Source organism: Lithobates pipiens, unplaced genomic scaffold (genome assembly GCF_037356315.1).
Source record: "Lithobates pipiens isolate NorthernLeopardFrog02 unplaced genomic scaffold, aLitPip1_a1.2 Scaffold_19, whole genome shotgun sequence".
NCBI classification, from domain to species: Eukaryota; Metazoa; Chordata; class Amphibia; order Anura; family Ranidae; genus Lithobates; species Lithobates pipiens.
The window spans coordinates 32,968,172-32,989,897 of NW_027507764.1; the positions used below are offsets into that span (position 1 = coordinate 32,968,172).

The 21,726-nt window shown below is 45.0% G+C and overlaps 1 protein-coding gene across 1 annotated transcript in view; it reads right to left on the reverse strand.

The window, feature by feature from the left end:
- Nucleotides 1-21,726, reverse strand: part of WNT9A (Wnt family member 9A) — a 155,386-nt gene that overhangs the window by 80,026 nt on the left and 53,634 nt on the right. The gene's annotated exons all lie outside the window — the stretch shown is intronic.

Genomic DNA, 21,726 nt, shown 5'->3' on the forward strand with positions numbered 1-21,726 from the left:
TAGAATTGGCCATCAGTGACCACTACAGTTCTTCACAAAGCACATTTTGCAAAATCAGGTCAACAGAGAGGTCTCCTATCCTAGATCTGGGCTGTGATACACGCTTCTAGTGACTTCTACAGTTCTTGGTAAGCGTAAATTTGGCAAAAGAGACCCAAATTATTTTCCCCACCACAAAAAAGGCAAAATTATTCCAAAATTGATGATGCCCTATGTTGTGTCAACAGCCATCATAGTTGAACAGTTGTCAGCAAGATCAATATTGGGCTTGACAATATTAGTCCAGATCTAGGATAGGATCTCTGGTGACCCAATATTGTCAAGCCAAAATTGTGGGTCGTACTGCCAGCTGTTGACTGAGGACAATATAGGGCATCAAACATTTTGGGGGAAAAAAAATAAATAAAAAATCTGCTTTTAGTGATGGGAAAATTTGGGTCCATTGTGCCAAATCTACTTTTCTCTCAAAAACTGTAGAAGTCACCGGTGGCCAGTATCTTGGACCAGATCTAGGACAGAAGACCTGTGACCCAATTTTGCAAAGCCCAATATATTGGCCTTCCTGCCAACTGTACCACTCTGATGGCCAGGGACACAATATAGGAATCGTAAATGTTGGAAAACATTGTGGGAAAAGGACTTTGTCAGATTTGCTTTCTTACGAACTGTAGAGGCCACTGTTGGCCAGTGTCTCAGTCCAGATCTAGGATACAGACTCTCTGGTGACCAGAGACTGGGCGCCAGTGACCGCTACAGTTCTTGATGAAGCAAATTTGGCATAATGGAACCAAGTCCCTTTTCCCACAAAATAAGCAAGCCTGTTTTTTCCCAAGCATTTACGATTCCTATATTGTGTCCCTGGCCATCAGAGTGGTACAGTTGTCAGTAAGGCCAATATATTGGGCTTGGTAAAATTAAGTCAGAGAGGTTTTCGGTCAAAGATCTGGTCTGAGATACTGGCCACCGGTGACTTCTACAGTTTATGAGAAAATATTTGGCATAATGGGCCCAAATATATTGTGTCCCTGGCCATCAGTGTAGTACAATTGTCAGTAAGGCCAATATATTGGGCTTGGTAAAATTAAGTTAGAGAGGTTTTCGGTCATAGATCTGGTCCGAGATACTGGCCACCGGTGACTTCTACAGTTTATGAGAAAATATTTGGCATAATGGGCCCAAATATATTGTGTCCCTGGCCATCAGTGTAGTACAATTGTCAGTAAGGCCAATATATTGGGCTTGGTAAAATTAAGTCAGAGAGGTTTTCGGTCATAGATCTGGTCCGAGATACTGGCCACCAGTGACTTCTACAGTTTATGAGAAAATATTTGGCACAATGGGCCCAAATAATTTTCCCACCGAAGGCTTATTTTTCCAAAATGTATGATGCCCTATATTTTGTATCCAGCCATCGGAGTTGTATAGTTAGCTTTCCAAAAGAAAAATTTGGCAAAACTGGTCCAAGTCATTTTTCCTACAAAATAAGCAAGCCTGGGTTCTCTATATTGTGTCCTTGGCACTCAGGTTGGTACACCTGGCTTGATAAAATTTGGTCAAATTTGCAGTTCGGTTTCTGTAGGTTCTATAAGCTGTGTAGACCTCTTCTCACGTCTAACCTTGCCAAATTCTGGATTGGGCCGCACACGAGCCCCTCCACACAAGGAAAGCGAGACATCTCCTGGACCCCACTAAATCCAAAAAGGAAACCGCTGGAAATTTCCACCAGAAAACCTGCAACTCCAATACGTGGAGCATAATTGTTCCCCCCCCATCAGCCCGGGAAGATAAGTCAAATATTATCCTATGCATTCTTTCAGCTAATTCAAAATAAATCTCCGAAACCAAAAACAGTGAAAATTGGGGAGATGACACAGCAATATTCGAAATATTCCGAAATATGAAAGGGGAGGATTGTGAAGGAGAGAATTTCACACAAAGCATCAATGTGGCCAGAAGAAGCTGCAGATCTCACCACTTCCAGCCGGGCAATTATGCTAATCCACGTCTTTGTTTATATTTTATTAGCTGAATGGGATTCCTTATTGAAGGACCAGGATCACAAGATGTGAAAACACAAAATTAAGCCTTAATTTTTATGGCTTAAATATGACTGGAAATACTTAAAAGTGGAGTTAAAGAAATAAGCACTGGGGCTGCCATTACCGACATCCTGACATTGTTGACCGGCCATCTCTGGCTTCAATAAGCACGCAGCAAGTGAAGGTACAGAAGGCAAAAATAGTGCCTCAGTTATGATTTCCAGATCAAAGGACTCAATGTGAGGTTATAGGACAGAAGTGAGATGACTTCCAAAATGTCATTTGCCTGGCTGTTCCCACTGTTCAACTCTGTACCATGTGATCAATGTGAACCAAAGTGCAAACACCTCCAGTGTCTACAAACATTGTCCAATCACATAAGAGGAAGGGGAATGCTAATTGGGAGGAAAAGGGGCTGCAGCAAGAGCGAAGGTCAAATTGGGGTGGTGTTTATGCCTCATTCACATATGCAGCAGTCTCTAGTGGCCCTCTGAAAAGCAAACTTTTTTAATCACATTTGCAAGTTTTATCCACGTTAATTATTATTATTATTATTATTATTTAGGTACACCTGTCCAATTGCTTGGTAAGAAATTGATAATCAGCTGATAACATGGCAGAACCTCAATGCATTTAGGCATCTAGGACGTGGTGAAGACAACTTGCTGCAGCTCAAACTGAGCATCAGAATGGGGAAGAAAGGGGATTTAGGTGACTGAGCGTGGCATGGTTGTTGGTGCCAGACGGGCCGGTATGAATATTTCTGGGATTTTCACACACAACCATTTTTTACAGAAAATGGTGGGAAAAGAGAAAATATCCAGTGAGCGGAAGTTGTGCAGAGGAAAATGCCTTGTTCTGGCCAGAGGAGAATGGGCAGACTGGATTGATTTGAGCGAAAGGCAACAGTAGCTCAAATAACCACTCGTTACATCCAAGGTATGCAGAATACCACCTCTGAATGCACAACACATCCAACCTTGAAGCAGACGGGCTACAGCAGCAGAAGACCAAACCGGGTGCCACTCCTGTCAGCTAAGAACAGGAAACTGAGGCTACACTTTACACAGCATCACACAAATTGGACAATAGAAGATTGGAAAAACGTTGCCTGGTCTAACGAGTCTGGATTTCAGCTGCAACATTCAGATGGTGGGGTCAGAATTTGGTGCAAACATGAAAGCATGGATCCATCCTGCCTTGGATCACCGGTTCAGGCTGGCGGTGGGGGTGTAATGGTGTGGGGGGGGGGGGGGGGATATTTTCTTGGCACACTTTGGGCCCCTTAGTACCAATTGAGCATTGTTTAAATTTGACATGTGCACTGACAAAAAAATGTGATTGTTTAATTCGTTTTTTGCTTTTTTCGGAAATCTGAAAATTCCGATTTTCAAATTTCCGAATTGCGAATTTCTGTTTTTTTTAATGAAAATTTCGGAAAATCTGAAATTCAAAAATCTGAAAAAAAGAAAGAAAATCTGTAAAATTTTAAATAACTAATAACATATTAAATTATAAGTATTGGAATTTCCTTTCAAATTTGGCTGTTTGTGAACGTAACAAATTTCCAAGTTTGCAATTTCCGAAATAGAGTTTGCCAAATTTCGAGTTTGCCAAATTTCGAGTTTGCCAAATTTCGAGTTTGCCAAATTTCGAGTTTGCCAAATTTCGAGTTTGCCAAATTTCGAGTTTGCCAAATTTCGAGTTTTTCTAAATTAAAAAACGAATTCAGAACTAAACAAATTAGACATGTGCAGTTTAAATGCCACGGCCTACCTGAGTATTGTTGCTGACCATGTCCATCCCTTTATGACTACAGTGTCTCCATCTTCTGATGGCTCCTTCCAGCAGGATAATGCGCCATGTCACAAAGCTCCAATCATCTCACCACTGGACAATGAGGTCCCTGTCCTCCAATGGCCTCCACACTCACCAGATCTCATCCAATAGAGCACCTTTGGGATGTCTGGCAAATCTGTGTGATGCCATCGTGTCACTATCGAGCAAAATCTCTGAGGAACGTTTCCAACACCTTGTATCTATACCACCAAGAATGAATGCAGTTCTGAAGGCAAAAGGGGTTCCAACCTGGTGCATCTAATAAAGTGGCAAGTAAATGTATATAGAAACGTGGGCCTGCTAGGATGCTAGTATATAGAGTTAGAGCTCTCCGGACCCCTTCTGAAAATTCAGGTTGCCTGGCATTCTGCTAATGCTTTAGAGCAGGGGTCTCAAACTGGCGGCCCTCCAGCTGTTGCAAAACTACAAATCCCATGAGGCATTGCAAGGCTGACAGTTGCAAGCATGACTCCCACAGGCAGAGGCCTGATGGGACTTGGAGTTCCGCAACAGCTGGATGGCCACCAGTTTGAGATCCCTGCTTTAGAGTCACTGACATGGAAAAATGCAGAAAGGAATCCTGACTTTGCTCCGGTTTTCGGGGTTCCTGGCCGGTGACTCAGGAGTATTGAAGCCAGGAGACAGCCAGGCAACCGGCATTTATTAATCAGGTCTGCCATCCCCAGCCTACGTATTTTTCTACGATCGGTTTATGTGAATATTTTCTGTCAACACCTTTGTTCAGGAACAGCAGCAAATGTCGCTGTACACGTCTGACAATGAATGTTTTCACAAGACGCTTAACCGACCGAGAACCAAGACAAGCCTCCCGGAGATGGCCAGATGATAAGACATCACTCAGGACGTTCGTCCCTTTTTTAAAAATAACCCGATTTGTTGACCCAGCGCAGACAGACGTCACTTGTCCTCACTTCGTTTGCGTCTTATAAAGTGCCCTTCCCAGGGAAGAATATTCCTTCACGCCACGTCGTTCGCTTATCTTTAATTCTGGTAAAAAAAAAATATGAATTCGTTCTCAGGCGAGGAGCTCATGCCGCAGTCTCGCACCCGTTGCTGTCCGTTTTTTTGTTTTTTGCTGTTGACATAGTGGAAGTATGCCGTGTGTCATGGATGAGGACGGCCTGGCTGCTCCCATGCCGTCAGTCTGAAATCATACTCTGAAGTTCAGCGGTGGCGTCAAACTTTTAGTATTTGGTTTTAAAAAGGAAAGAAGTTTTGGAACATGATTCAGAAGGCACACGGGGTCATGGCAGGTCACACCTACCCAACTCAACGCATGTGAAAAGGGAAAGAAAAAAATAAAGTAGATATATTTTAAAGGCAAGTTATTTACCAAAACTGTCCCTATGTTTGGCCATGTGACTTATTTTCAGATTGCGTTGGCTTTTTGCGACCAAAAATGTGTTTATGGCAAATATTACTTAAGTGTAGTACATTAACTCTAGTGGGGCCAAGAAGCCAAAAAGGCAGAGCTGGGGGCCTGGAAGGCAAGAGGCCAAAAATGCCATATGGGGGGGCCAAAAGGCAGAGCTGGGGGCTCGGAAAGCAAGAGGCCAAAAAGGCCAGATGGGGAGGCAAAAGGCAGAGCTGGGGGCTCGGAAGGCAAGAGGCCAAAAGGCAGAGCTGGGGGCTCGGAAGGCAAGAGGCCAAAAAGGCCAGATGGGGGGGCCAAAAGGCAGAGCTGGGGGCTCGGAAGGCAAGAGGCCAAAAAAGGCCAGATGGGGGGGCCAAAAGGCAGAGCTGGGGGCTCGGAAGGCAAGAGGCCAAAAAGGCCAGATGGGGGGCCAAAAGACAGAGCTGGGGAGCCAAGAGGACAAAAGGCAGAGCTAGGGGGTCAGAACGGCCAAAAAGGCCCAGATGGGGGGGCCGGAGAGAAAAAAAAAAAAAAAAGGCAGAGCTCGAGGTCAGTGGCCAAAAAAAAAAAAAAAAAAAAAAAAAAAAAAAAAAAGGCAGAGCTGGGAGGGGGCCCCAAGAGGCCAAAAAGGCAGAGCTGCCCCCCCCCCCCCCCCAAGAGGCCAAGAAGCCAACAAGGCAAGTGGGCTGATGGCCAAGAGGTCAAAAAGGCAGAATGGGGGGCCAAGAAGGCAGAGCAGGGGCTGACAGCCAAGAGGCCAAAAAGGCAGAGCTGGGGGCCGACAGCCCTCTAACTATTCCCACCGTCCAGAGCAACTTGCAAAGCATATCCACAGGTAACAGCTTTCCTTATAATTAAGGGAAGGGGGGGGGGGGCAAGGGGAAAGTGGGACTTTATATGAAACAAGATACTTGGGGTATAAATTCAATCAGTATAATATATTAAAAATTACCAATTTATTGAGAACACACCAAGAGATAGTACAGTGGGTATAATAGTCGATAAAACAAGATTAAGCAGTATAATAATCAGCACAACACAATAAAGTTCATAATACAATGATATTTACACATGATAAATAATGAACCAACAGTACATTCCAAAGTGTGTATACAGTAATAACCGCAATTCATGTGGATTTTCAGACAAATGCAATCTCTGAACGAAAAACGAAATAAAAATGAATTTCGGGAGTAACTAAATAAATGTATTTTTCAGATGAAAACGAAATATTTCACTCTGCACATGTCTAGTAAATATGTATTAGATTCAGAATTTGTTACACTTTATAAAACACAAAAAGCCTTAAAAAAGCCCATTTTGTAATGTCTTTATAATTACCCATTTCACCCATCTCAGTCTTCCAACAGTTGAGTTCCAGCTAATAAAAAGGAAAGTTTCTTCTCTGAACTAAACCTACCAAGAGTGTGTGGTATGATATGTGGCAATCCCATCCAAGGTTCCTCCAGAAGTTTCTGGGGGTTCCTTAGCAGTGAGCCATTTCTGCCTTTTTCCACTGATCCCCAATGTAAGGACACCCTCTTCCCCCCCCCCCCCCCCATTATCTTCCACTGACCCTACAACGTAAGGTCTTCACATGGGTGTCTCTTAACTTGCACAACCCCTTTCACATTCCATGGTAGTCCTGCTTCGAGCGCAATGTCCCACTTGGTGCCCATTTTTAGACATGCGTTGTAGAGCTAGATTGATGGTCAAGTCTACAAATCTAAAGCCATCAGCAACAACTGCCATGTACAGCAAACATGAGGATGAGAATTTAATAATCCATATAACTTAAAGTGCAGATTTGCACACTTCTTATATAGTCATGGCACAAGCTGCAGTGGGGCTCAGCAATAGTCCATAACCCATCAGAAGTCATTAACGTCAATCAGCGACTAGTGGAGCCCATCGGTTGCTGTTGGTTCTGCACTCAGCTCCTCGCTGTATTAAATAAGACAATGTATCACTTTGATGCTAATATTCCATCCCCAGCATTGAAGAGAGAAGAGTTTTCTCCTCAAATATTTATTCGACCTTTCATTTATCCCAGACGAGGAGCGATGCCAATAAAAATATGTGAGAAGGGAGGGACTGTGACCTCCATGGGCTAAACAGGTCCTCTTTGTACCATAATAAAAATCACTTCTAAAAAATCCTACTAAAAGAATCGGGGAGGGCGAAAAGTTGTCAGCACCACAAAGTAGGACTACAAACCCCAGCATACCTCACCTGTTTGGCATAATGGCAAAAAGAAAGGCAGCTGAACATCAGAGCTGGGTTCACATAATTTCATGATGGGAAGGCAAGCAAAATTGCATGCTTTCCTGAATGTGCAGCAATGTGTTGCTCTTTAGCAGACGAGTGGCTGTGCCATTACCACCATACATCCACAAATGGGCATGACAAATTGCATGGCGCCACAGCACCACGTGGTTCAGTGCAGTGCATTCTTGAAAGTCAGGGAATTCTATTCTGCGTTCCCAGCGCAAAGGGTGGTCCACTGAAATTGGCCGTCCTACATGGGATACAGGGAAACACGCCCAGTCGCACCTGTATGGTGCGAATCAAGCCTTAAGGCAAAGCCTTTTTAAACATTTGGATAAAGGAGAGGCATTTGAATCATTCTCCATCCCCTAACCGGGAGATATTCACCCTCTCTATTTTGTCCTGGTAACATTTTCACAGAGGGCGAGGGAAAATTTAAAGTTTTGGGTTTGCACCTGAACAGGGAAAATCTTCCAAGGGGGGACACTAGTTCTGGTGGCAACCAGAGATTCCCTCACTTTGGATTTCCTCTCACTTCCTGTTTTGGCTATGGGACAGGAAGTGAAGGGAAATCGCCCCAATAGAACTTGGGAGGTAATCACCCTCTCTCGCTCTATCCAAAATTAAAACAATTTTTGGAGTTGTGTTAGATTTTAGTCTAAAGCCAATGAACAGTACTGCAGTGTAAGATCACCTTACAGATTTTCTGTAAAGTTGAACTTAGACTAACCCATGTGGTGTGGGTAAAAAACATGCACAGAGATGGGCATTTAAGTATAACAGAGGGCAACACTTCTTCATTTTGCATACACTAAAAAGGGAGGGTATAGCCGTGAGCCTCGCATTTCCTGTCCCTCTTGCAAAACAGGAAGTGAGGAGATCCTGCAAAAGAACTAGTGTCCCCATTGGAAGATATCCCACTACTCTTCTGGTGACAACCCAAAATGTGGGATTTTCTCTCACCTTCAGTGATCACAACACAGACGACTGAGGAATTGAATCCCCTGGACAAGGGACACAAACTGCAGTAAAAAAAAACCTGACAGGTGCTCTAACCCCTCTCCACTCTATCCATAGCTTGCACTTTAATACACAGCAAAGTCATTCTTTAGAAGAACCAAGAAGGAACTCCAGTTGAAATACAGTCCCCTGCAAAAGTATTCACCCCCTTGGCTTTTTACCCATTTTGTTACATTACAGCCTTTAGGACAATGTTTTTTTTAAATCTGAATTATATGTTATGGATCAGAACACAACAGTCTAAGTTGGTGAAGTAAAATTAGAAAAATATGTACATAAAACTATTTTTCAGAAATAAAAAAACTGATAATCTGCATGTGCGTATGTATTCACCTCCTTTGTTACGAAGCCCATAAAAAGCTCTGGTGCCACCAATTACCTTCAGAAGTCACATAATTAGTGAAATGTCCACCTGTGTGCAATCTAAGTGTCACATGATCTGTCATTACATATTTGCACCTTTCTGAAAGGCCCCAGAGGCTGCAACATCTAAGCAACAGGCACCACTAACCAAACACCGCCATGAAGACCAAGGAACTCTCCAAACAATGGACAATGTTGTTGAGAAGTACAAGTCAGGGTTAGGTTATAAAAAAAATATCCAAATCTTTGATGATCCCTAAGAGCACCATCAAATCTATCATAACCAAATGGAAAGAACATGGCACAACAGCAAACCTGCCAAGAGACGGGCGCACACCAAAACTCACAGACCAGGCAAGGAGGGCATTAATCAGAGAGGAGCACAGACGTAAGGTAACCCTGGAGGAGCTGCAGTGTTCCACAGCAGAGACTGGAGTATCTGTACATAGGATGACAATAAGCCGTATGCTCCATAGAGTTGGGCTTTATGGCAGAGTGGCCAGAAGAAAGACATTACTTTCAGTAAAAAACAAAATGGCACGTTTTGAGTGTGCAAAAAGGCATGTGGGAGACTCCCAAAATGTATGGAGGAAGGTGCTCTGGTCTGATGTATGGAGGAAGGTGCTCTGGTCTGATGTATGGAGGAAGGTGCTCTGGTCTGATGTATGGAGGAAGGTGCTCTGGTCTGATGTATGGAGGAAGGTGATCTGGTCTGATGTATGGAGGAAGGTGATCTGGTCTGATGTATGGAGGAAGGTGATCTGGTCTGATGTATGGAGGAAGGTGATCTGGTCTGATGTATGGAGGAAGGTGATCTGGTCTGATGTATGGAGGAAGGTGATCTGGTCTGATGTATGGAGGAAGGTGATCTGGTCTGATGTATGGAGGAAGGTGCTCTGGTCTGATGTATGGAAGAAGGTGCTCTGGTCTGATGTATGGAGGAAGGTGCTCTGGTCTGATGTATGGAGGAAGGTGATCTGGTCTGATGTATGGAGGAAGGTGATCTGGTCTGATGTATGGAGGAAGGTGCTCTGGTCTGATGTATGGAGGAAGGTGCTCTGCTCTGATGTATGGAGGAAGGTGCTCTGCTCTGATGTATGGAGGAAGGTGCTCTGGTCTGATGTATGGAGGAAGGTGATCTGGTCTGATGTATGGAGGAAGGTGATCTGGTCTGATGTATGGAGGAAGGTGATCTGGTCTGATGTATGGAGGAAGGTGCTCTGCTCTGATGTATGGAGGAAGGTGATCTGGTCTGATGTATGGAGGAAGGTGATCTGGTCTGATGTATGGAGGAAGGTGATCTGGTCTGATGTATGGAGGAAGGTGATCTGGTCTGATGTATGGAGGAAGGTGATCTGGTCTGATATATGGAGGAAGGTGATCTGGTCTGATATATGGAGGAAGGTGCTCTGGTCTGGTGAGACTAAAATTTAACTTTTTGGCCATCAAATAAAACGCTAGGCTAGGATGGAGGTTCACCTTCCAGCAGGACAATGACCCCAAACACACTGCTAAAAGCAACACTTGAGTGGTTTAAGGGGAAACGTGTAAATATGTTGGAATGGCCTAGTCAAAGCCCAGACCTCAATCCAATAGAAAATCTGTAGTCAGACTTAACGATTGCTGTTCACAAGAGCAAACCATCTAACTTGAAGGAGCTGGAGCAGTTTTGCAAGGAGAAATGGGCAAAAATCCCAGTGGTGAGCTGTGGCAAGGCTAAGCCCTTGTACACACGGTCGTATAATCCGACTGTGTGGTATGCATCGGACTGATTCCGTCGGACCCAATTTTCCAACTTGTTGGAAATATTTCCCGACCAACTGGGCCGATCGGACATACTCCGATCATGTGTAGAGAATTTTGATCGGACCAAGTGCCATGCATGCTCAGATCAAATTCCTACATCAAAGCTATTGCCTACTAGCCTGAACGTAGTCCCATCGTAACTAAATTACGTCATCACGTTCTGAAAGATCCAATTTTTCGACAACTTTGACCGACCGTGTGTATGCAACAGTTTCGGACAAAATCCGACGTATTTGGTTGTCGAAATCTCCGACCGTGTGTACAGGGGCTTAGACTTATCCAAAGCGACTTGGAGCTGTGATAGCCGCAAAAGGCGGCTCTACAAAGTATTGACTTTAGGGGGGTGAATAGTTATGCACATTGACCTTTTCTGTTATTTTGTCCTATTTGTTGTTTACTTCACAATAAAAAAAATCTTCAAAGTTGTGGGCGTGTTCTGTAAATTAAATGATGCAAATCCTCAAACAATCCATGTTAATTCCAGGTTGTGAGGCACCAAAACACGAAAAATGCCAGGGGGGGGGGGGGATTGGGGGGGGGGGGAATACTTTTGCAAGGCACTGTATATTTTTAAAACATTAGCATGAGACCCAATGCTGAGGACTTCTGTTTGTCTGACTCTGAACGCTCCCAATTTCATTTCTGCCTCTCCTACAGTGTAAAAATTTGGCACGGATCTCAGCAATACACAGAAGAACCAGAATAGCTCTCCGAGAGGCTGAAAACATGAGCAGTAAAAAGCGCACGCAGAGGATGTGGTGAGCAGAGAATGCCATAAGACAACTCAAAGTGGTGTGTGTGCATGGCCAGCCCTTGGCTCACACTCCGGGCCTGTTGTGTTACCTCTAGAGCAGAAAGACGTCCAAAGAACGTAGAAGAATGAGGGTCAAATGGTGAGAGGAGGAAGAAAAAAAAAAGTGTAAGGAACGCTATAGAGGAACATTTGGCGTGAGCGAGCTTGGGAAGGTTCCTCTGCAGAAGCACACGCTGAAGAAAACCTTGACTTATTGCTCAAGAATTCTCCTGCCCACAAACGAGAATACCACATGTGGCTTAATACCGTCTACGAAGAGATTTCGACGGTTTAGGGTTGCAAAAATAATCTTCCTTCCCTTTCTAGGACAGCAGACCGGAGGAGGAGAAGGGGGGAGGGAGAGGGACGCAGGGCCACGAACTGCGCAATTTCGCAAAGCCTCGACCGGCATGGCAAAGTAGGCTGTGAAAAACGCCGCACAAACGCCCCATTGACTTTGCAGATCTGTAGGTGCTCCTCACCGTGCCAACTCCTGGGGAGGACCACCCAATACGTACACCTCGTTTTCACTTCTGCTGACAGCCGCACTATGGCGGTTGGATGCGGGGAGGTGGCCAAGGATACCAAGGGATACATCACAACAAACCTATATTTTTGGCAGATGGGACGGGACGGAACAGTTTACAAAAAAACACAAGCCACCTTCACCCAACAACTGAAAGAGAAAATGAAAGCCTTTACCATGGAATCTTGGCGAGCCAGTAAAGATCTGCCAATCTAGTTGAAAATATTTGATTTTTTTTTTTACTTAGGGCATACTATATAGAGCATTCTTTGTCTTGCACAAAGCATAGCAGAAGACGTGTTCGATCACGTTCTTTGTTAATCCTACTGGCTCTGCCTTCTAAAAATCCCATCACAAAAAAAAAACTTGGGCAACGCAAACAAAGCAGAAGAAAATAGCAGTGGTTCCTTCAGCTAAAACCGCAAACCAGAAGACTCAGAGCTACAGGCAGCTGGGGTTGTATAAAAAGAATTTTCCTGGAAAAAAGTTGGCCCGGGCCCCCTACTGCATCTTCCTATTGGTCAACAAGACCATCCATCGTATTAGTTGACCAACAGGGAGGCTTTGGAGGTGGAGCAAAGCTTGACCAACAGGTAAAATGGAGGCTTGAACGTTAAGGACTGTTGCCTGCAATCTCAGGAACTTGAGAGTTTTGACATTCAACTTAATTTTTTTCGAGAAGACTCTGCTTGCCCACCAAATCATTAGAGTTTTAGATCTTTTATACATAACAGGTTTACTCCTCCACTTTTTAAACTTCCAACACTATCTAAAAGTATTTACGTGAAACATGTCTACTTTCATATATCACCATGCCTTTATTTTTCAAATTTTGCTACATTCCAAAAAAAATAAAATTATGTCTTCTGCCCATGCCCCACACCACCATAAAAAAAAAAAAAAAAAAAGAAGTCATCAGTGGCTGGCTTCTTCTAGATTCTTTGCCTGCTCCGCAAAGGGCATCTGCAGTGCACCAGATCTGCCAGCACATGCAAGATCTGGTGCAGTTTTTGTTTTCTCAGGAGATCTTGCACCAGAGAACCGGTGACGAAGCCTTTTCAGGGCGCATCTGTGAGGACCTGGAATGCGTCACCAGTGCCTCTACAGGGCAGGAAATGGATTTCAATTGGTTGAAGAAAAATAATGGATTTACAAATTCACTTGTACATGTTTTGGAAGGTGTATACACAGTAGAGGTGCGCGATTAATCGCGAAACAATCGCGATCTCGATTCACCTCCCCACACGATCTAAGTTCTGGGTGACCCGCGATTTTCTTTTAGTGCCGCCGGTTCCAGGTAACCAGCGTGGAACGTAAATGGCGGATATCGGAACTGATGTCAGTCATTGGAGCGTGCGATGTGGCGTGCCGCTGCCTGGTTGTGGGCGGGTACAGTGGCCGGGAAACGGCACGCCGTTTACACTGATCGCTCAAACAGAGCGATCACTTGTAAACAAACCGGCGTCATGTCATGACGCCGGTTCCTCTCTCCCCCTCTGTACTAATCTGTACAGTGGAGGGGAGAGATCCAGAGATGGAAGCACCAATACCCAGCCAATACATTTTTCAAATAAAACAGTTTTTTGAGAATCGTGATCTTCATTCTAAGCAAAAGAATCGTGATTCTCATTTTTCCCAGAATCGTGCAGCTCTAATACACAGCTGCATGCACCTGGGATTATTATTATAGGGAGGGAAAGCAATGCTTTAACCACTTCGGAAGGTTCGAAGTACGAGGTAGCAGATACTCTGACAATTGTGCTGTAAAGCGTTGAACCAGCGATCAGCAGATATCCTGCAGACCTGTCAAACACAAGGCCTGTGGGCCAAATCTGGCCCTCCAGGCTATTTCATGGGGCCCTCCCACCTGCAGCTGTGGCACCCCCCTCGTCTCAGCAGTCAGCAGCATAGAGGACAGGAGTCCTCCAACAGATGCTTCTCCGTCCAGCTGTGTATAGTCCCCCTCTGGTCCTCCTCCAGACCCTGCATTCCCAGCTTCCCCCCCTTAAAGTTTTTTTTCCTGGCAGCAGCACAAGGCAAGGGATGCACTGATGTAAGGTATGGTGGGGGATGCTCAACTTCTGATGGTGGGGGGGCTGGCTCTTGACACCTAATGTAAGGGGGGGTGGGGTACTGATACAACTGGCCCTTTCTTTGAGGGTAACCATAGTGCTGATGTGGCCCACAAGGAAAGAGTTTGAGACCCCTGCTTTACAGGCCCCTCCAAAAAACATACATGCATTTTTTTACCTTCTAAAATGTACATTAAGAAAAAAAAAAGTGAAAGTAAACGTATCCTTTAATACAGCTCTGCGCTGAAACGTGCAAGCCTTGCATCATCTGTACCCCACCCACAACAATATAATTACTACTTTTGGAAGATACAGTTTCTCCCTTTTCTATAATGTATTCTGGTATAAGGAAGACACAAGCCAACTGTTTGCTCCCTTGGTGAATTACACCGGCCATTCTCTTTTTTCATATTAAAAAGGAAACAATCCTGAAAAAAATAAATAAAACAAATGCAGCCACCCCATCTAAGGACAGGGAGGCTGCAATATATTCAGTTTTTGTTCCGGAGTATAAACTACTCAAAAAAGCAGACAAAGCGATTCCCTCAAACAACCCCTACCCTTACTGCCAGCTCTTGGGTGGGCAAAAAAGAAAAAAAAAAAGTTGGCCTTCTACCTTAACAATCCATCTTTTTATGGGGGCAGGGGATGAAATCGAATGATGCCCACTAGAACACTGATCCAGATTACTTCTACTCTTGAGTTGGAAGCTGCAATCTAATTCTTGGCACCTGGGAGCCATTTATCAGGGAGCTAATGATCTTCCTAATTATCTCCATCACCTCCGGCACCCGATGGCGGAAATATGCAGCACCCACTCTTCACCGAATTCTCCATCCAGAAATAGCAGTACTTCTAGACCACTTGAGTCCATTTGGCATCTGTTGACCTCGCTTGTGTCACCATGACTCTACCCAGCTAACGACCCCATGGAATCATCGGGAGGTCAACTGGAGATCTTCCCAATTAAAAAAAAAACAATTACGGCTAAATCCAGCAGGTCTATTAAAATATGTAATTGGTGATCTACCTGCCGTGGGTCCAGCCCTGCCTTTTGCCTGGCAAGACTCCCCAACTCATCCTTCTCACGTGAAGAACATTTGCATTTGAAGAACATTTGCGGAGGGGCTTGTACACTTGACCTGTGGTCTCTGCGGTTTCACCACTTACATTGGACATATCCGCTTTCTGGAAAAAGCCGCTCTGAGCATCTGTGCGATCAGAATGTGGGCTGTGATGAATCATACCCCGAAAATACATTTTGGTGTGTTCAGACTTCAAGGGAACCGGTCATTCTCAACTGGATTGCTGAGCCGGGTGGCTTCCTAATAGAAGGCATTACAAGTCCTCTGTACACTGTAATCATCTCCAGGGTAAAGAACAGTTTGAGTGTTTAATGTCAACATTTATTTCAATCTTAATAATAAAATTGTTAGATATAAAACTTATTTCCTACTTGCATATGGGAAGTTTGGATCCTACAGCATAAAAACCTGGGTGTTTGCATTCCTGGGAGGCATGGGGTACAACAACCTTTTAAAAGCAATGACTGGCTAAAATATGCAGCTGCTGGGCATTCTTCCAGGCAGTACTAGGTGGCAGTGGCGGAACTACTAGGGTTGCACTTGTGACCGGGCCCTGGCGTTCCGCCACTGTCAGGGGTCCCCAGCAGGGTTGCAAGCCGCAGGGCTCCGAGCTAAGAATGTCTCCATCATACAGCCCAGAGCCTGTACTGAGTTCCCTCTCGCTCCTCCCTCGCACGGATGGGAGAAAGCAGATCTGCTCCTTCTCCCAACCTTCTCCTCCTAAATGTACATCATCTATGCGGCTGAATTTGGTAATTCAGCTGCTGGGCTTCACACTTGCGGCGGTGAACACAAGAGGAAAAGGGCAGGAGTATAAGGAGCACATTGCTCTCCCCCATCCATGCAAGGGAGGAGGGAGGGGGAACTGTCAGTGCCGGCTCTGGACTGTGACTCAGCTCAGAGTTCTGCTCAGGCGGCACCGACGGGCATTGTTTCTTGCACCGGGGCCCTGGAGGTTCTACTTACGCCTCTGCTAGGTGGTGTATGTCCTAAATGAAGAATTCCATGTTCAGGGACTGCATCACTGAACAATGGGACCAGATTAGAACCACATACAGCCATTGCATATTGTAGCCAGTTATTGATTGTGATAGAGTGCTGGCACTGGGCTCTAAACTGCACCTCTCAGGCACCCAAAGAACTTTTTTTTTTTCTTTTAAACAATGGACCAACCAAACTGCCTGGGTGCATAATAGCTGAAGTTTAGCTATGGCAATTTTTACTAGACATGTGCGATTTGTTTCGTACGAATCTCAAATTCGTACGAATTTCCCTAAATTCGTACGTTTGGGAGGATCCGAAATAATTGCCATGCGTCCGAATTCTGTGCGAAATACAAACTTTTGTTTACGAATCCGAAGGAGGAAGTCAGCACAGCACAGGGATGGTGGGAGCCCCTCATTTAACGAAAATTCGTATTTCGGATAGGAAATTCTTCAACGGAATTTCGTATTTCGGATAAAAACCAAACTTCCATCAGCATCGACTGTCATATTGAGGTATATTTTTGCCGTTAAATTCATCGTAAAAAAAACGTTCGCACAACTTAACGAACCTCACGACAATTCGTACGAAACGGAATTTCGGACACGAAATACGAAGTACGAATTAATTTTAATACGAACTGTAACGGAAGAGAACGAAACGAATTTATTGACGGCGCCCATGTCTAATTTTTACAGAGTTACATTGGGTCAGCTTGGACCAACGCACGTATGAATGTGGGATATCCATGGAAGGTAGAAATCACTGCAGTAGACACTTACTACACTGCTACTCCAGTGATCTCCACTAGCTTGCGGGTGCCATGCGGAGCGGCTGCCATTGCTGGATTGTGAAAACAGAAAGCCACTTGCTCAACACGGGAGCCATTCAAGGAATGCCTTTCATGCTCAATTTATGCAAAAGTGTTCACTGATTGGACAAGGTGGAGATCATTCTGCCACCACCTTGCCTCTCCACCTCCTCCAGAGAATGTCTTGCATTTGAGAAACTCCAGCTTTCATGGAGATCCAACTGGTTTTTGCACATACATGTTTACATTGGTCCGAGTTGGACTGGCCACTCTCCTGCCTAGAAGGTCCTTTTCCAAAACTCTGTTACAGGGAGACAACACGACGTACTAGTCTACTTTTCTTTGCTCTCTGCATGGGAAAAAAGGAGAGCAAAGTGGAGATTACATCCTCAGCAGCAAACACCACCCCTTATGGGAGCCCAGTCGGAGGTTCAAAAAATGTTGACTGTGCTGCTAAATAAACTAATGGACTTTCTCACCTATTTAATGTATGGCCACCTCGAGGGACACAAGGGAGCACCAGGGACACACTAAAGGGCACTGAGAGGACTTCCCACAGGTTGATGCTGAAAACGGTTCACCCGTTCTATTCAATTACTTCAGTAGCAAACTTTGTTAAGCCCGCCTAGTCTGAAATCACTAAACGGTGCATACCTACCTTTATGAAAGAAGAGGGCTTGGAACATATTGCAAAGGTCTAACCTGCATTGAAAAAGAAGAGTCTATGTGGTCATTGCTAGAGGCAACTGGAGTAAGGTCAGTTGCTTAAGCCACCAACGGGAGTCATGGTGACATGGCACATGTGAAACAGGGCCCTGGTAGTGGGGGGTTTGAGAGCTTATCCCCCTCCCTAGCAACTGGTTTCCCACATACAGGGACAAATCTCATGGCATGGGGTTCCCAAGGTACCTAGCCTGAGCGGTCATGGGAGAGAAGAACGAGGTCTTGGGGGTTAAAGAAGCTCAGGAACATGTGCAGAGATCTGGCGTAGGAAGAAGACGTCGCATGGGGTTATTTACGAAAGGCAAATCCACTTAGCACTACAAGTGCACTTGGAAGTAAAGTTGCTGTAGATCTGAGGGGGACATGCTCTTAGGCTCTTAGACCCCTTTCACACCAGGGCGTTTTGCAGGCGCTATAGCATTAGAAATAGCACCTGCAATCCGCCCAAAAAAAGCTGCACCATTGTCTGTAGTGTGAAAGCCCGAGGGCTTTCACACTACAGCGGTGCGCTGGCAGGACATCAGGGAAAAGTCCTGCCAGCAGCTTCTTCGGAGCGGTGAATGAGCGGTGTGTTTACCGCTGCTCCCCATTGAAATCAATGGGGCAGTGCTGTAATACCAGCAGCAAAATGCCGCTATGGTGGCGTATTGCCGGCGGTTTTAACCCTTTCTCGGCCGCTAGCGGGGGGTAAAAGCGCCCCGCTAGCGGCCAAAATGCGCCGCAAATCCTCAAAAATAAATAAAAATAGCGGCATTTTACCACCCGCGCTATGGCCGGTGTGGTGTGAAAGGGCTCTTAAAGCACTCGGGCTTTCACATTGGGATTGCAGATGAGGCTTCTTTCAAGCGCTTTACAGGTGCTTTTTTTTTTTAACGCTAAAGTGCCTGAAAAAAGCCCCAGTGTGAAAGGGGTCTTATTAGCATTGCTGCTTTAAGACATTGCAGACCAGTCACAGAACAGCTGCAGTCCTGTGGCAGGGGGTGTACCTCATAGGAACACATGGAAAGTGACTCAGGGTGGGAAAGAGGAATTCCGAGATTTATACATAGAGGTGATCAGCTACATCTTAACCAGCTCTGAAAATGATTCAACAACTCTACTTGGCAGCTGCTGGGTGGAAGCCGACCTCAACACTCACACTGGTGACATGTTAATTTGGGACCACCACAGAGTCTCCGGTTGCTAGTACAGAAAAGGGAACTTCGAGAGATGCCAATCGATACTGCAACACCATACCAGCAACACCATACCAGCAACACCATACCAGCAACACCATACCAGCAACACCATACCAGCAACACCATACCAGCAACACCATACCAGCAGTGGGTGGACACTATTCAGAAAACCCTGAAAGTGCATCAAAGGTCACACACAGCTGAAAAAATTCAAAGAGCTTCCTGAATGCTTTCTAGGCAGCCTCGTCACATCGATCGCTTAAGACATTTACATGTGGAAGAGGCTCAAGAGATCAGAGCTGGAACCAGGGAACACACTAGCATAATATAGGAGGTGCTTTATTTCTGATTGCAGCAAATAGTGTAGCTTGGCAGTGGGAAAAGTGAATTCTGGGGGGGCCATCACTAAAGGGATCACCAGAAGTAGAGGTCCTGGTTCCTCTATCAGCATTCTCCAAACTGCATCCTGTGGGGCCAGATGTGGCCCTTTGATTTTTTATCTGGCCCTTAGGGTACTATTCCATCCACTGACACCAATAAGGTGGCATAATTTGTGTCTCTGACACCAACGATGGGCCACAAGCTCTTTCACTGATGCCAACGATGGGACAGAACTCCAACTGACATCAGCAATGGGGCACTATTCATTCCATGGACAACGAGGAGGAATGGTTTACTCCACTGAATGTCAATACATATTCTACCCCGACTGGCGCTCACCGGGCCCCCCCTAACGTATAGTTAGTAAGGTTGAATAAAGACACCAGTCCATCCAGTTCAACCTGAGTATCAGTCCTTACCTTCAAGGAGCCCACAATCCAAGGTCCCCAACTCACATTCATATACTAGGGCCAATTTTTGTTTTTGGACAGAAGTCAATTAACCTCCCAGCATGTCTTTGGAGTAAACCAAAGTACCCAGAGGAAACCCACACAGGCACAGGGAGAGCATGCAAACTCCAGGCAGGTAGTGTAGTGGTTGGGATTTGAACCAGCGACCCTTTTTACTGTTAGCACTCACCGCAAGAGTGCTACCCATTACACCAGACAGTAAAATTGCCCCTTTTAAAAAAGTTTGGAGACCTGCTCTATATAGATCTTCCCCCTGTTGGTGATCCCTCTTGTGATATAAAGGAGGCTGCTGTACAGCAAATCATTTTTTAGGTCTTGGGGAACCCCTACTAAAAAATAAAAGACCGCTGGCTGATTTCTCTATATAGAATTTTAGGGGTCACCGGCAGGAGGAAAGAGGTGGTCCCGATTCCTCTATATCAGTCTTTAGAATACGGTGTCCACCAGTTCTGCAGACCTCACTTACAAAAAAGATATTGATAAGATAGAAAGTCGAGAGAGGCAACAGAAATGGTGAACATTCTGACCGATAATCCCATACTTGGGAGAGACAGGGACTTAATATGTATAGTCTGGAGGAAAGAAGGGGGGGGGGGGGGGGGACATGACTAAAACCATTAAATCCACAACGGGTGTAAATAAGGTTCAGGAAGACAGGGTTTTCAATATGAAGTCAAGATCAAGAACATGGCGACATTACTTCAAATTAGCAGGAGGAAAGTTCAAGGCTAACGTAGAAAGCTATTTTACAGAGGCTGATGCTTGGAACAGACTCAGTGGAGGTAGTGAGTCAGTCAACAGTAAATGCTGGGGAAACCTAGATCTATAATCCAGTAGGTCTATATGGAGAGCTTGGGAAGACTTGGTGGACCATTCGGTCTTCTCTACCAACACTTCCGTTTTTTAGTTTCTCTACATCTCGAAAGCCAAAGAAATGGGCAACTACAAGTTTTAGCCAATGGGATATCCAGCTGTAGGAGAGAAATGGGCATTAGAAAAACAAACGCCACACAAGTAAAATGCATCTCTAACTCCTGAGAAAACGTTGTGTAGCCACCACAAATAATCATATTTCTCCCAAAGCTCCGCCATCGCTGACAGTCTTTGGCAGCTGAAGAACCAACTGGATAGTGTGCTCCCCCATTAACAGGCCATTATTAGGAGAATACAGTTCAGAGACGTGAAAAAGGCAAACTAGTTGGCGAAAAAGCAAACTTCTAAAGATGACAAAACTCAGACAGTATACCAGAAAGTAGACGCCACTGTATAGGTTGGTACCACCAGCCCACCTGTGCCAGTACCAGACCGGGTACAATTGTGTTAATCAGCTTCTCATGTCACAAGTCAGTAAAGCTTTGAAGTGCAGCAGAAAAGCGCAGTCATGTTTGTACCCCCCCCCCCCCCCACCCCAACTACAGTCTGCTGATACACCAAACACGCCGTGAGAATGCAGAGGAGAGGGATTCTGGGATTAAAATACCGAAAATAGCCCATTGTTAATTACAGTTCTGCATTCTCATGTCAGATTTCATTACTCTGTACAATTACATAAGTTTTTGCTGCTAGCCAGCAAACCGATTTATCAGCTAGTCATGAGGGTGGATATCACTGGGCGGCTCATTCTTCATAAACAGCGAGGAAAAAAAAGACAGAGAACAAACCATCCAGGTTTAAAGGGCCAGTCCACCCAAATGAAATATAGGTGGGGTCCGGCACATTGGGTCACATGAAGCCATCCAACTCTTGAGGGTTCCATAGCCAAGATCTCCCTCCATTAGTTGGGGTGACCACCTTGAAATGTATTGGTAGCCCGCTCTATATTCACTGTTATTCAAAGTGAACCTGTGACCATGCTATGGGGAGTCCGGTATTTATACTCATTATTCATAAATGGTCTTCAAAACGAGCCTTTACTGACCTCAGTAGCAGCAGGCACTATAGATGCATTCAGCCACAAGTTTCACAGTAGAATCACTGAAGTCTAAACCGATGT